This window comes from Carya illinoinensis, chromosome 2 (genome assembly GCF_018687715.1).
Source record: "Carya illinoinensis cultivar Pawnee chromosome 2, C.illinoinensisPawnee_v1, whole genome shotgun sequence".
Lineage (NCBI taxonomy): Eukaryota > Viridiplantae > Streptophyta > Magnoliopsida > Fagales > Juglandaceae > Carya > Carya illinoinensis.
In genome coordinates this window covers 1,984,986-1,997,485 of record NC_056753.1, presented here as the reverse complement: position 1 = coordinate 1,997,485, position 12,500 = coordinate 1,984,986, and the positions used below count along the sequence as shown (strand labels likewise).

Genomic DNA, 12,500 nt, shown 5'->3' with positions numbered 1-12,500 from the left:
ACAACCATCACAGACTTGAGTAGGCAAAGAAATGGGAGAGAGAGAGAGAGAGAGAGAGAGAGAGAGAGAGAGAGAGAGAGAGAGAGAGAGAGAGAGAGAGAGAGAGAGAGAGAGAGAGAGAGAGAGAGAGAGAGAGATGGATTGAGGAAACTCCCAAAAAGTGTATAACTTTGATGAAGAGAAGAATTTATTTGGAGAGAAGTGGTAAGGAGGTATGAGATTAGTTGTGCATTGTCGTATGCAAAGGAAGGTGTTTGCTTTATTTAGGAGTTAGCATGACGCGTGGGAGTAGAGTTTGAGTTATGTGATTCTTTCAGAAGGTGTTTTTTTTTTTTAAAAGTGCTGATGTCATATTCGTGCACGGGTGGTGCATGGTCTCGCCTGCATATAGAATGACTATTTTGCCAATCAATTAATCTATCCATCCCCTGGTTTTCAAAATGCATGCCGCACTCTTGACATGGCGAACCCTGTCCAAAGCCAACATCACGATTTAACTCAATTTTGCATTGGGGTTTAATGAAATTCAAATCACACGCCGCTCAGACCTCTCAACTCTTCCCTCTCATGATCCTCCCTTTTTCCTCTCACGATGCCCTCAAACCAAAACCGTTTCCCTCTCACTTCCCTCCTCCTCCCTCTCACTCGACTCTCCTTCTTCTTCTCTCTCACCCCTTCTTTCGCATGCCTGACCCTCTACCCGCACTCCATCACTCCGGCACACGACAAAGAAAACTTATCCGAAGGGTCACCATTTCCGTACGGCACAGCATCGGCTTGACCCTCTGCCCACACTCCATCGCTCCGGCCTGACCCTCTGCCAGCACTCCATCGCTCCAGCCCGACCCACCGTTTATTATCTTGCAAAGGTAAGATCATTAAAGAAAAATGCAACAAATTTTTCTAGGTTTTGGTTTATATTTTTCTAGGTTTTTATTTTTCTCTTTTCGTTACATCTATCCATTTCTAGCATATCTGGTATTGTGTGTTTTTGTGTTTATGGATGTGAGATTTGATCCGCTGTTTGATCTGTTTTTTGTGGAGTTTTTTAGATTGTTGATGTTGTATGTAGCAACAAATTTGTTGGTTGTTGATAACATATGAAATGAGGGAGATGCTGGGATTGGTTGGAAGGGGAAAACACGGATAAAACACATATGAGCTTGATTCAGTACTATAGTCTTCAGTGAGGGTGTATTAATTTATAAATTTGGTTGGGATGGAGAGGGAAATCATGGGCATTATTGTGAATGGGTTTGAGGGAAAGGTTCTTGTAGCCACTAATTTTTTTTGAGTACCAATTAAGGTTTTTCTCAAGAGTAATGTTATCAGAGCTATCTAAAGTTTAACACTCAAAAAGCCCTCTCAATGTGGTAATGTTAAGACTATAATCTTAAGTTATCAAAACCACTTTTTGTTTCTGTTTTTTTAGTAAATCTGGTGGCACCACATGAAGACAATTATTTGAGCAGAAAAATGGAACTGACCAAATAGCATTTTTCTTACCTTAATGGTCCTAATTTTGTGTTGGAGTTGGTGAAAAACTCCTTGTAGAGACATTATAGTCTTCAATTGATCTTACTGCAATACTATAGTGTTAGTGAGGGTGTATTAATTCATAAATTTGGTTGCGATGGAGAGGGAAATCATGGGCATGGATTGTGAATGGGTTTGAGGGAAAGGTTCTTTGTAGCTACTAATTTTGTTTTGAGTACCAATCAAGGTTTTTATCAAGAGTAATGTTATCAGAGCTATCTAATGTCATTTAATGTAAAAGGACATCCATATATATAGATGAAAAAAGTAAAAAACATGCATATATAGAGCTTTATTTTGGGGAAAAGAATGAAGAATTTAGACTTATACCTGGGTAAAAAGATCATTATGAACATTCCTCACAAACATGAAAGGAAAATGATATGTTTAATTAAACTTTTTCACAAAACCCAAATATTTCTTCATTTTAATGGGAAAAAAGGATTACAAAAGGCTTTCTATTTGGCATTTTGTTTTAAATACATAGATAATTGTGCTTAACTTAACTCAGCATGTTTATAAATAATTGTGCTTTATTGCTTGTTAGCATTTTAACTTTTTACTTGTTTTGTTGAAAAAATAATGTCAAACTTATGTGAACAATAAATGCAAACAGATTTTTTCTTCCCATACCCCTAGTCAATCAACAAATTCTTATTTACTGGCTTCGTGATTTCTATATGATGCTTCGTGGTTTAAATGAAGGTTTATATTCTATTTTATATTCTGCTCCTACCTTGTAATAATTCTGAAAATTTGTACATGCACGTGATAATTCAGTTTTGCACTTAAAGTAGTCATTGCGTTCGATATTGCTTTATATTTTCTGGGGATCATTTGTCAATCATCATGTAGATCACCTATGGCATCGAGTCAATCATCATCTTTTGTAGTTAATGATCTTGAAATTGAATCACCGAATTTTTGGTGTGGTTTGAAATCGCCATTAAAGATCTCCTACACCCACAAAAATCCTGGGAAGGAAATTTTATGCTTGTCCAAATTATTACACGGTAATTAACCTCCCCCTTTTTTGTATTGCTTTTGAAATTAATGTACAAAAATGAGTCAATTTACCCAAGCTTGAAATTCTTGAATTGTCTACAGGAAGAAACAAGATGCCAATTCTTCATTTGGGAAGATATATTTCAATCAGTAATACGTGAGAATGTAAACAACAGAAGAGAGAATGAACTGCGGAAGAGGGAGGATGCATTATTGTTGCGTGAATATGAAACTCAAAAAGAAAAGGACAAGCTAGTAGAGAGAGCATATGCTTAACAAGCAAGAGGGCAAACTGGGAAGAATGATAGTAGAGAATAGGATTGGTCGTATTTTGTTGTGTGTACTTTGAATTGTCTCGCTTGTAATAGGTTGGTTCTAAATGTAGATGTATCATGTTAGTTTTAGATATAAATAAGGTTGGCAAGATTTTTGTTGTATTTTACCGCCTTGCCAAGATTATGGTTGTGAATATCATCTGACTTTGTAAGGACTGCTTTTTCAATTTCTAGTAGACAAGCCTATTTAAGCATTTCTCTTGCAAAAGCATATTCACTTTCACTGTCTATGGCATTTTTGTATACTGCCGCTTCCTATACAAGCATGTTCTACACCACTTAAATTCACATGTACTTTAATTTGTGGTTTTGCCTTTTCTGGATTTACATTGCCAACGAGCATGTTCTACAAATCCATTTGGGGCACGTACAAATTTATTGAAGTTGATATGTCAAAACCTGTTACTATTAACCATATTTTCCCAAAATTTACATCAACTCATATATAAAATTTCATTAAAATTTTGCCATGGTTTTTGTGGACAACCTAGTTCTTAAAATTGTCACCTGTAGTTTATATACAATATTAATGGAGAGTACCATCCATATGCAAGGAAGTAATTTGTAACTCATGACCATTCACAAGAAACGCTACATGCTGCCCAATGCTCCACTTCATATACAAATTGGAAAATAGAATTTATCCACTTCATATACAACCATGAATTTACAAATATATTATCCACCTCATGTACAAATTCCTTTACAAAAGTTATACATCTTTCAACTTCTTATAATCAATATTCAACTCCTATGCCATTGCATCCAAAAAATAAGTCAAAATATTGTACGTATTCCACGGAGTTGAGTGGGATCAAAAAGCACTTTGGGGCATATCTCAAGAGTGCCTGCAAGATATTAAATGCAAATATCAACCAAGAGTTATCATTCCTATACATATATAATAAACTTTCAAAAATCTTCACATTCATAACAAATTAATTCGAAAGCAAAATGGTTTCAGAAGTCAAGCTTCTAAATCCCAATAGCCAAAATATCTATTTCACTCGTATGTTATATTTCACTCCGTATGAGTCGAATGCCGAGATAATAGAAAATGCTCTCCCCACATTTCAATGGAAGTAGACCAAGATGACGATGATCATTCTCTCCCCCCCATACAAACTGCATATGCACAATGACAAATATGTTAAAGAGCAAAAATTATGGTTACCAACACCAAGGGAGTTCCTGGATGTGCTAGTGAGGAACTGCGATTATATATATATGCTATTTGACGAATTAAAATAGACATTAGCAATCTAAAGTCTGTGATATCAGTGTATTGCAGAAGATTTTTTTTTTTGATAAGTAGTGTATTGTAGAAAATTAAAACTCATGATCCAAAAAAACGTCGTCAAATATTCTCCCGCTCACCATAGTTGACAATGACGCTATGCTCAATTGTCTATCTTTCTTTCACCACAGTTCACAAAATGTTGATATCAAAATACACATACATTATCCAATGCTGCTAAATTTCATGGGGCAAGCTTGGTGTAGACTAAACATATGCAAAATTTATAAATTACTATAATATACATTAAAAATGGAAAATTTTTGAAAAATATATAAATGCGAGAAGGTGAAAATAACCTCACACCTGATCATTGGCTGTAGGCGTTACTTGTGTTAGATTACTATACTGGGTTGGGATAATAACCTCGTCAACAGTAGCACCAACTTGTGACACCGGATTATAGTCATTTTGTGATTCGTCGTCAAATATTTTCCGCTTTATCTAAATTGAAAAATAGAAAATAACATCTATTATGAACATATGTATGCAATTCAATAACTTGAGAACTGACGAACAAAAATGTAATATTTGTTTCTTCTTTCTCTTCTTTGCAGCCTTCTCTACCATCGGGACCTTTCTTAGCGTTGGCGGCCTCCCTTTCCCCCGAACAACTTGTGGACTAAATATTTTCTTACCCCTTTCGACATCCACATTCTCTTTCACCTTTGTTGAGTAGGACTCAGGCTCTACTCCTACCAACTTCTGCTCAAACTCATCCAAGAAATGAAAGAAAGCATTCACATGCTCATCATTCCAAGATACACATGCCGCAAATGTTATACATCTTTTAACAACAAGGTCATACTGACGTGCATCCGCATTCACTCGACAATCATCATAGCTACTCTTAACCAGTGTGTATCTTCTCTTTGTATCTTTCCTCCATTTATCCAACACATATTTTTTCGGCAAAGAATGAATGTACTTCATCTGACATACTTTAAATACATGCCTGCAAATAATCTCCCTCATCTCAAACAGGGCACAAGTGCATTTAACTTCAAATTCATCTTCATTCAAGTAAACTATGTACTTCATAATTTTGGACTGTCCATCGGGAGTTGAAATTTCTTCAAAGACATCGTAGGTAGAAATGCTACCTACTGTGCTGACAAGTGAAAGGTTACATAAAAGCATCCCCCAAACCTCTACTTGGACCTCTTTAAATTTTGCATTCGTGTACAATGACTGAAACTACCTCTTAATTTTGAATGGGGAAATACATGAGATTGTTTGGTTACAGGATTGGAAATCAGCTGTCGTATATGTCTCCACCTTCTTCCTCAAGGCATTGTCAAATTGATTGACAAATTTTTTTAATGTCTTACCGGAATGCACAAATCCATTGAAGAAGGCGTCCATGCTTTTCGACAGTTGGGTAGTGCTTATACCAGCCTAGAATACACATTTCAGGAAAACTGGTACCCAAAATGACCTCTCGGTGTACAACCCCTACAACCATGCATTATCAGTAAGATCATACTTATGCATTAACTGCTCCCACTTCTCCTCGAATTCTTCGCAGCTCTATGTATCATAGACTGCATTTTGAATAGCAGTCTTCAACCGGTTGTATTCTGAGTGGGATCCCAATTTTTCAAGCAATTTCTGCATTATATACCAGAGACAATATCTATGCATTATGTTCAGAAATACAATGCTAATCGCATTCTTCATTGCCCTATCTTGGTCTGTTATTATGGCTTGGGGTGCTCGTCCATTCATACATTCTAACCATGCTTCAGATAACCACATGAAAGTACGTGTATCTTCGCTAGAAATTAAGCCTGCCCCTAAGAATATGGACTGGCCATGGTGGTTGACACCAACAAAGGGAGCAAACGACATTCTGTACCTATTTGTAAGGTACGTTGTATCAAACGTGATCACATCTCCAAAATATTCATATGCCGCTCGACTTCTTGCGTCAGCCCAAAATACATTCCTAACTCTAAACTCAGCATCCACATCCATGACGGAGACAAAGCCATCATTCATTTTCCTCAATCTCTTAAAATATTCATTCAGTGCTTCCCCACATCCTTTACCCATTCTTAGATGTCTAGCTCTGTCAATAAAATTTCTACAATATTTCTCTTGGAAATCCAAATTCTCATACCCCCCCGCTTCAGTCACAAGTGCATGGAAATTTTTATGCATCCGAATACCTGCTTTATCATTCAAGTCGAGCATCCTCTGACTGTATTCATCCAGATTTTTGTGAGATCTAAAAAATCTGAATTTTTTGGACTAACAGTACTATGATTGTGAACAAGATCTACACTGGTCAACACTCATTCCCCATTCACAAGGCGAGCATTTACCTTCACCTTACAATCCGTTTTTGTCGTTGGTTGTGGCTTCTATAAATTATTATGGTTAGGATAGTACTTGCCACTGCGTGCACAAGCAATTGTGACATACTTAGCATTCCCATCAAGATCTCTCTTCGTCCTTCTTATAATAACCTCAAAACCCTCTTGTTTGGCATATCGTTTGTAATAGACCAAAACCTCTTTATCAATACCAAATTTCATACTAGTTTTTGGAGGCTCAATCTTATTATCATCATCTGAAACTTCAAACATCCCCTCTGCATTTGGCAATATATTTTTGTCGGGTGAAGTTTCTGAAAAGGAAGAATGAATGGTCAGGATTAGAGTTTTTTTTTTTTTATATACGATGGATGGGGGGGTGGATATTGTTAAAAGTGTACCTCCAACATCCTTTTCACTTCCAACACTAAATGGCATAGATGATGAACCACTTGCGCAATTTGGTACGGGCATACTTGGTCTGCATGGCGACATTGTTGAGTGCTATATTTTAATTATTGTGTTATACATTAAGAAAAATACGGAGGTACGTTGAAAAAACCATAACAATTGACTCAAAATAACTAACTGGGTTGTATCTTCACCTTGTTTCAACTCCTCTAGATTAGTCGACGGAGGATATGGCATGGTTGGCCCAAAGGGTGGCATTGCTAGATGCTGCAATTACTCACTATGTTAGAATGACTCAAACCCACGCACGTAAAAAAAATTAAACAAATATTTATATGAAAAAAGAAATCAATATAGATAATTTATTTACCTGGCTACCCCAAGTATATGGATATGGAGTTGGATTTGTATTTAGATTCATCATATATGGCATTGTATTTGGATTTAGTGTATCATGATATCCCTACAATATACAAATAAACCATGGATTAATTAAAAGCTACAATATCTAACATATTGAGCATTTTCAAATAACCAATGTGTGTATCATACCTGGGTCGGTGAAGTCAATGTAGAAGGCTTGGGTGGCCTCAAATCTTCCTCTTTGCCCATCACGCTATTTGAGAAATCATTTGGGACAGTATATACTACATGTAAATTTAGTGGGCAACTTATCTACTTAAAATCAATAGCAATAACTCACCCTACAGACACATAACACTTCTGTCAATTTCAAACAACACCAACAAGTGATCCTTAGAAAATATTAACCACTATCGAACGCAATGGCTACTTTAAGTGCAAAACTGGATTTTCAAATAACCCAGCTACACGAAATGGATTGTGCAAGTTTCGACTTCACAAAATTCACATATAACCTCCAAGAATGTTGGATGGTACTCCCCTAATAATATTGTACGTACAGTTTTAATGCATTAAATATGTCTTTCTCTCCCTTAAATATGTCTCTCTCTCCCCCACATTTACTGCTTCATAAATGTAGTTATCTAATTTACTAAAGAATTCTGAATGTGGTCTCCAAGGTTAGTGATCTCTAGAGCAGGGAATCTTGATTTCAATGGAAACAGAGGGGGCCTTCATTTAAAACAAGACACAGCAACAATCATCATGTGATAAAGGTTGTGATCAATGATGCAAAAGGCTACAACTGTTCAAAAAAATAAGAAAATACCATGCAATGATGCAAAAGGCTAGACCTGTTAAAAAAAAAAAAATCAAATCTCATGATTTCATTTCTCATTTATCAATGAGGCCAACATGTATCATACTTTTATAAGCATTTATATATATATGCGTCATACCAAAATTAGCATCCATGAGAATAAATTAGACTGCTCTTGTCCACTAGTTGTACTCAATATTCATATTCTTTGCTTCAAATGAATTAAGTAAAACATTGTGATGATCAGTCAGAAGCTCAAAAATATTCCTACCTCAAACTAATTAAAAGCAAAGCATATATTTCTTTACCATTGATCAATCACACAAGCACAAATTAATGCCCCTAATGTTGCAGGCTTGCAGGTGCAGGGATGTCAAAGATTATTTTTATTTTTTACTTGCAACAAGGTCAATACCAGCTGCTTTAGGGAAAAGAAAAAGGATGGCACTGATTTGAATGCTGCCTTTAGGTACAAACTCGTTACTCCAGAAAAATAGAGGTGAAAAAAAATTCATGTGTATTAATTTGTTGCCGAAGACACCAAGGCTTCCAGTTTTAGGAGTTTTAAGAATGTTGTATCAATTCAAGACATCAGTACCATCAAGTTTGAAAATTTTTTAACACACAATGATAGTGTCAAATATCAAATACTTCAAAAGTATTAAAATTTAATGAATGGAAATGTCTAGATGACAAAGATAATGAATTCTGAGTAGCTTTATTGGTATTGTATTGTATATGGTGTCTGCTCTCAAAACATATTGTGTGCTTTCTTTCCTTAAGTTTTCGTATACCATGTTGTATAGAAAATAACTCTTTGTGTTTTCCCCTTACAGCCAGTCCCAGACAATAAATTTCGCTCATTTCAGATGTTATAAACAACCACAAAATCAGTGGCATACATACAACATCAACAACCCAAAAACACCACAAACACAGATCAAACAATACTGTAAATCGAAGATCCATAAACGAAAAAAATATAGAAATGAGTAATGCTAGAAATGGAGAGCTGAAACCAAAACAAAAAATTAAAAACCCTAGCCCTTAATTTCTTACCCTTGCAATACGACAGCCGGTGGGTCTGGGAAGCTAGGATACCACCAAAGGATTGTGCAGCGAAAATAAATAGGGAAGCTTTTCAATGTCGTATGGAAATAAACGCGCTGAGAGAGGAAGCCAAATGGAGTGATGAAGCCAAACGGGCCGGAGTGATGAAGTCACACGTGGCGGAGTGATGCACCCACACGGGGCGGGGAGAAGGTCAGGTCGGTGAAGGAAACCAGCTGGGGGTGTGGAGCAGAGAACGCGGTGAAAGATTTAAAAAAAAAAATGCCACGTTAGCTGGAATGCGATGGTTGCGTAAACAGTAAGTGGTTGCATAGTATAACTCTATGCCAATATCTAAACTCTCTCGAACTTAGGTAACAACAACAATAAAAATATTATGATAATAATTAATTCATATCTTCATTGTGGCCTTGTCTGATACGCTTTTGAAAATAGCGCCACACTGGAGGGCTGATAAATTGATCAATTTTTATATATTCAGCTCATAAGAAAAAACAAAGATATTCTATTGTTTCGGAAACTCAAAAAAAGAAAAAAAAGAATGAAACTCAAAACTGTACTTCACTTTCAAGTCACAAGTCTTCACAGTTTCAGTGTTTGATCAAACACGAAAGAATGCAAGTAACTAAAGTCATGCATGCAACAAATGCCCTAAATCAACTCACGAGTTTATATTGCTACGAACTAATAAAAATTATTTAAGCTTTTCATTCAACAAATATATACTGTAAGGTAGATCAGCAGAAAAATATAATGAAGGCCTTTAGGACATGAAGGAGCTTCGTTACAAGAAAATTGTTTATTTGTGATCAGTTAATTTTAATAAAATAATTATTTTTAATTAAAATTAATTATAAATAGTCTTTTAATTACAATAAATTAATTATAAAAATCATTTTTTTTATAGTGCTGAGACATCAAATCCAAGCATCTTTTGTCAAGTATCATGAATATATTTTTCATTCAGGGCTTCTTCTTTCTTCTTCTTCTTCTTCTTCTTTTTTTTTTTTTTTTTTTTTTTTTTTTTTTTTCTCATACAAGTGATGTTTCATCCAATTAGAACTCATCAAAACCCCGTAGCTACCTTTATTTGTACACAAAAGATTCCTTTAGGATCATAATTTGAGACACGCAAATAATCTGCATGGTAGACCCAAAGCAACATCCCATCATACTGATTCATACGGCATCAATTTCTCTCTTCTTTGTTTTTTCCCACACTTGACAAGGACATTCATTTCTCTGCTAGCAAAACAACGTGGAAACATTTTTTAAGCAGATTTCAGACATTTGAAAGGGTAAAGGATGAGCAAGTAAAATCCGAGGCTACCACTAATTATTGATTGGGGTTGAAGGAGACATCCCTCCTTGTGAAAAGACGATTGTTCCTTTAACCCACCTCCTTGTGCTCTATGCAATAAAGAGTAATTTTAGCTTCCCACTGCTACAGAGGAGATTGCCCTATTCATGAAAAGACAGGCATAAAAATCCAAACAAAATCATCTACCACACCATGATATTGTTAAATAAAATGGACAAAACAAGCAAACCCTCACGTGCACAGGCATATATAAACCACAGAGAAAGGAGTACATACCTAAATGAAACTCAGTTAAATGAAAGGGCGGGAAGGTTAAAAATAAAATATCAACAAGTTGGACCAACGGTTCTACCCTACTCGCTTTCTGGTGTGCATGTGCACAGGCTTAGACTGCGGCTGGCTCTGCGGGCCCTGCTGGTGTGCATGTGTTTGTTGATGCTGGCGCAAGAGCTGCGCCTGGAGCGGATGGTGATGAGGATAGCCATGATGTTCCGCTTGCTGTAGTTGAATCTCGTAAGGATTTACAAATGTGCCCAGAGCCAAAGAAGGCGGCATAGCAGCGGCAGCAGCATTCACCTGATTGAACCCAGTAGCAGTGACCGAACCTCCCGCTGCGGCCGCCTGGTCGAACCCACTGTTGAACCTTACGAGTTCTGGTTGGTTCTGATGCTGGTGACGCTGCGCGTACTGCTGTAGTTGTTGCTGCTGCTCGTAACTCTATAAAATCTCCTGTTGCTCTCTCGCAGCCACAGCCGCAGCCAATTTCTGTGCCTCAAATAACTGGTGCTGGTGATGCTGTGGCTGGGGCTCGCGAATCATCAATACCCCACCACGCGTAGAAGCCCCAGTGGTAATCCCAAGCATAGGCGACATGTTGCAGGGCAAAACAGCCGAGGACGAAAGATTGCCAGGGTGCTGCTGTTGGGTAATATATTCCGCGGGTTGAAGAATGGTGAGCATAGCCTGAGGGCCAATATAGGATGCAAGCTCCTTCTTGGCATTAAATAGATCAATCTGGACCTGTTTCAACCTGTGCTGAAGAATGGAGATGAATCCCACGCAGCCATACACTGGGTTCCGAAGAATAGCCTCGGCCTCGTACGCCAGCGAGTTCACGGCGTCTTCGCGCTGCGCCGCGTTGAGCTCGTTGAGAAGCTTGGCGACGTTGCTGTTGCCGAAGACCTTGTGCACACTGGCGAACTTTTGGGGTTGGTCCGGTGGGAAATAGGGTGCTAACACGCACTCTTGCGTGCACTTCCGCCTCAGAAACTTGCACGCTGCGCAGGAGAGTTCGATGACGACATTTTTGCCTTTCAAAAGCGGAAAAAAACAAAGAAGCCCAAAATCGCAAAAAGAAAAAGATTTACTACCGAAATATATATAAATGTTATATAAAACGACAAATGGAATTATTCATGAACGGCAATAGCCTAGAGAGAGAGAGTGTGTTTTTGTTGATCACTGATAATTAAATAATGAGGAAGCCAGCCATCAATGAGGGATGATGAAGGAGATAAACGAAAAGAGGAAGCGGGGGATGGTTAAAGGAAGCTTCATTTAAAGAATAAATGGATCATTAAAATTTTCTGGGGCATTAAAATCGTCTCGTATCGAAGCTATTAAGAAACCGACCCGATGAGTCAAAGATAACCAAAGACCGTCCTACACAGCAAGCAAAATGGAGGAAAAGGAAAACGAAGCCTATTAGAGCCTGATCGGCAGGACGATTGCCGATATTTCTCAAACTTCCACTACACTGTGAGAGATCGAGAGACAGTGGAACAGAAAATTACAATGAAACGAGAACTACTCGTTGTGAAATTACCAGAAACGTGAAAAGCCAATTAGAATGGCTTCGTAAAGAAGCTCTCGCCGCTTTCTCTTTCTGGCTCTCAAGAACAAGAACTCTCTCTCTCCAGAATTACACCATCTCAAAAATGGAAAGAAAAAAGTATCATCATATGGATCCTTCTAGATTCGTTTTAACGAAAAAAATAAAAGTTCTAAACCAAATCATCCGACG

At 37.3% G+C, this 12,500-nt stretch overlaps 1 pseudogene; it reads right to left on the bottom strand.

The window, feature by feature from the left end:
• Nucleotides 1–10,688: 10,688 nt before the first annotated feature.
• LOC122296484 lies at nucleotides 10,689–11,781 on the bottom strand (annotated as a pseudogene).
• Between the last annotated feature and the right edge of the window lie 719 nt (nucleotides 11,782–12,500).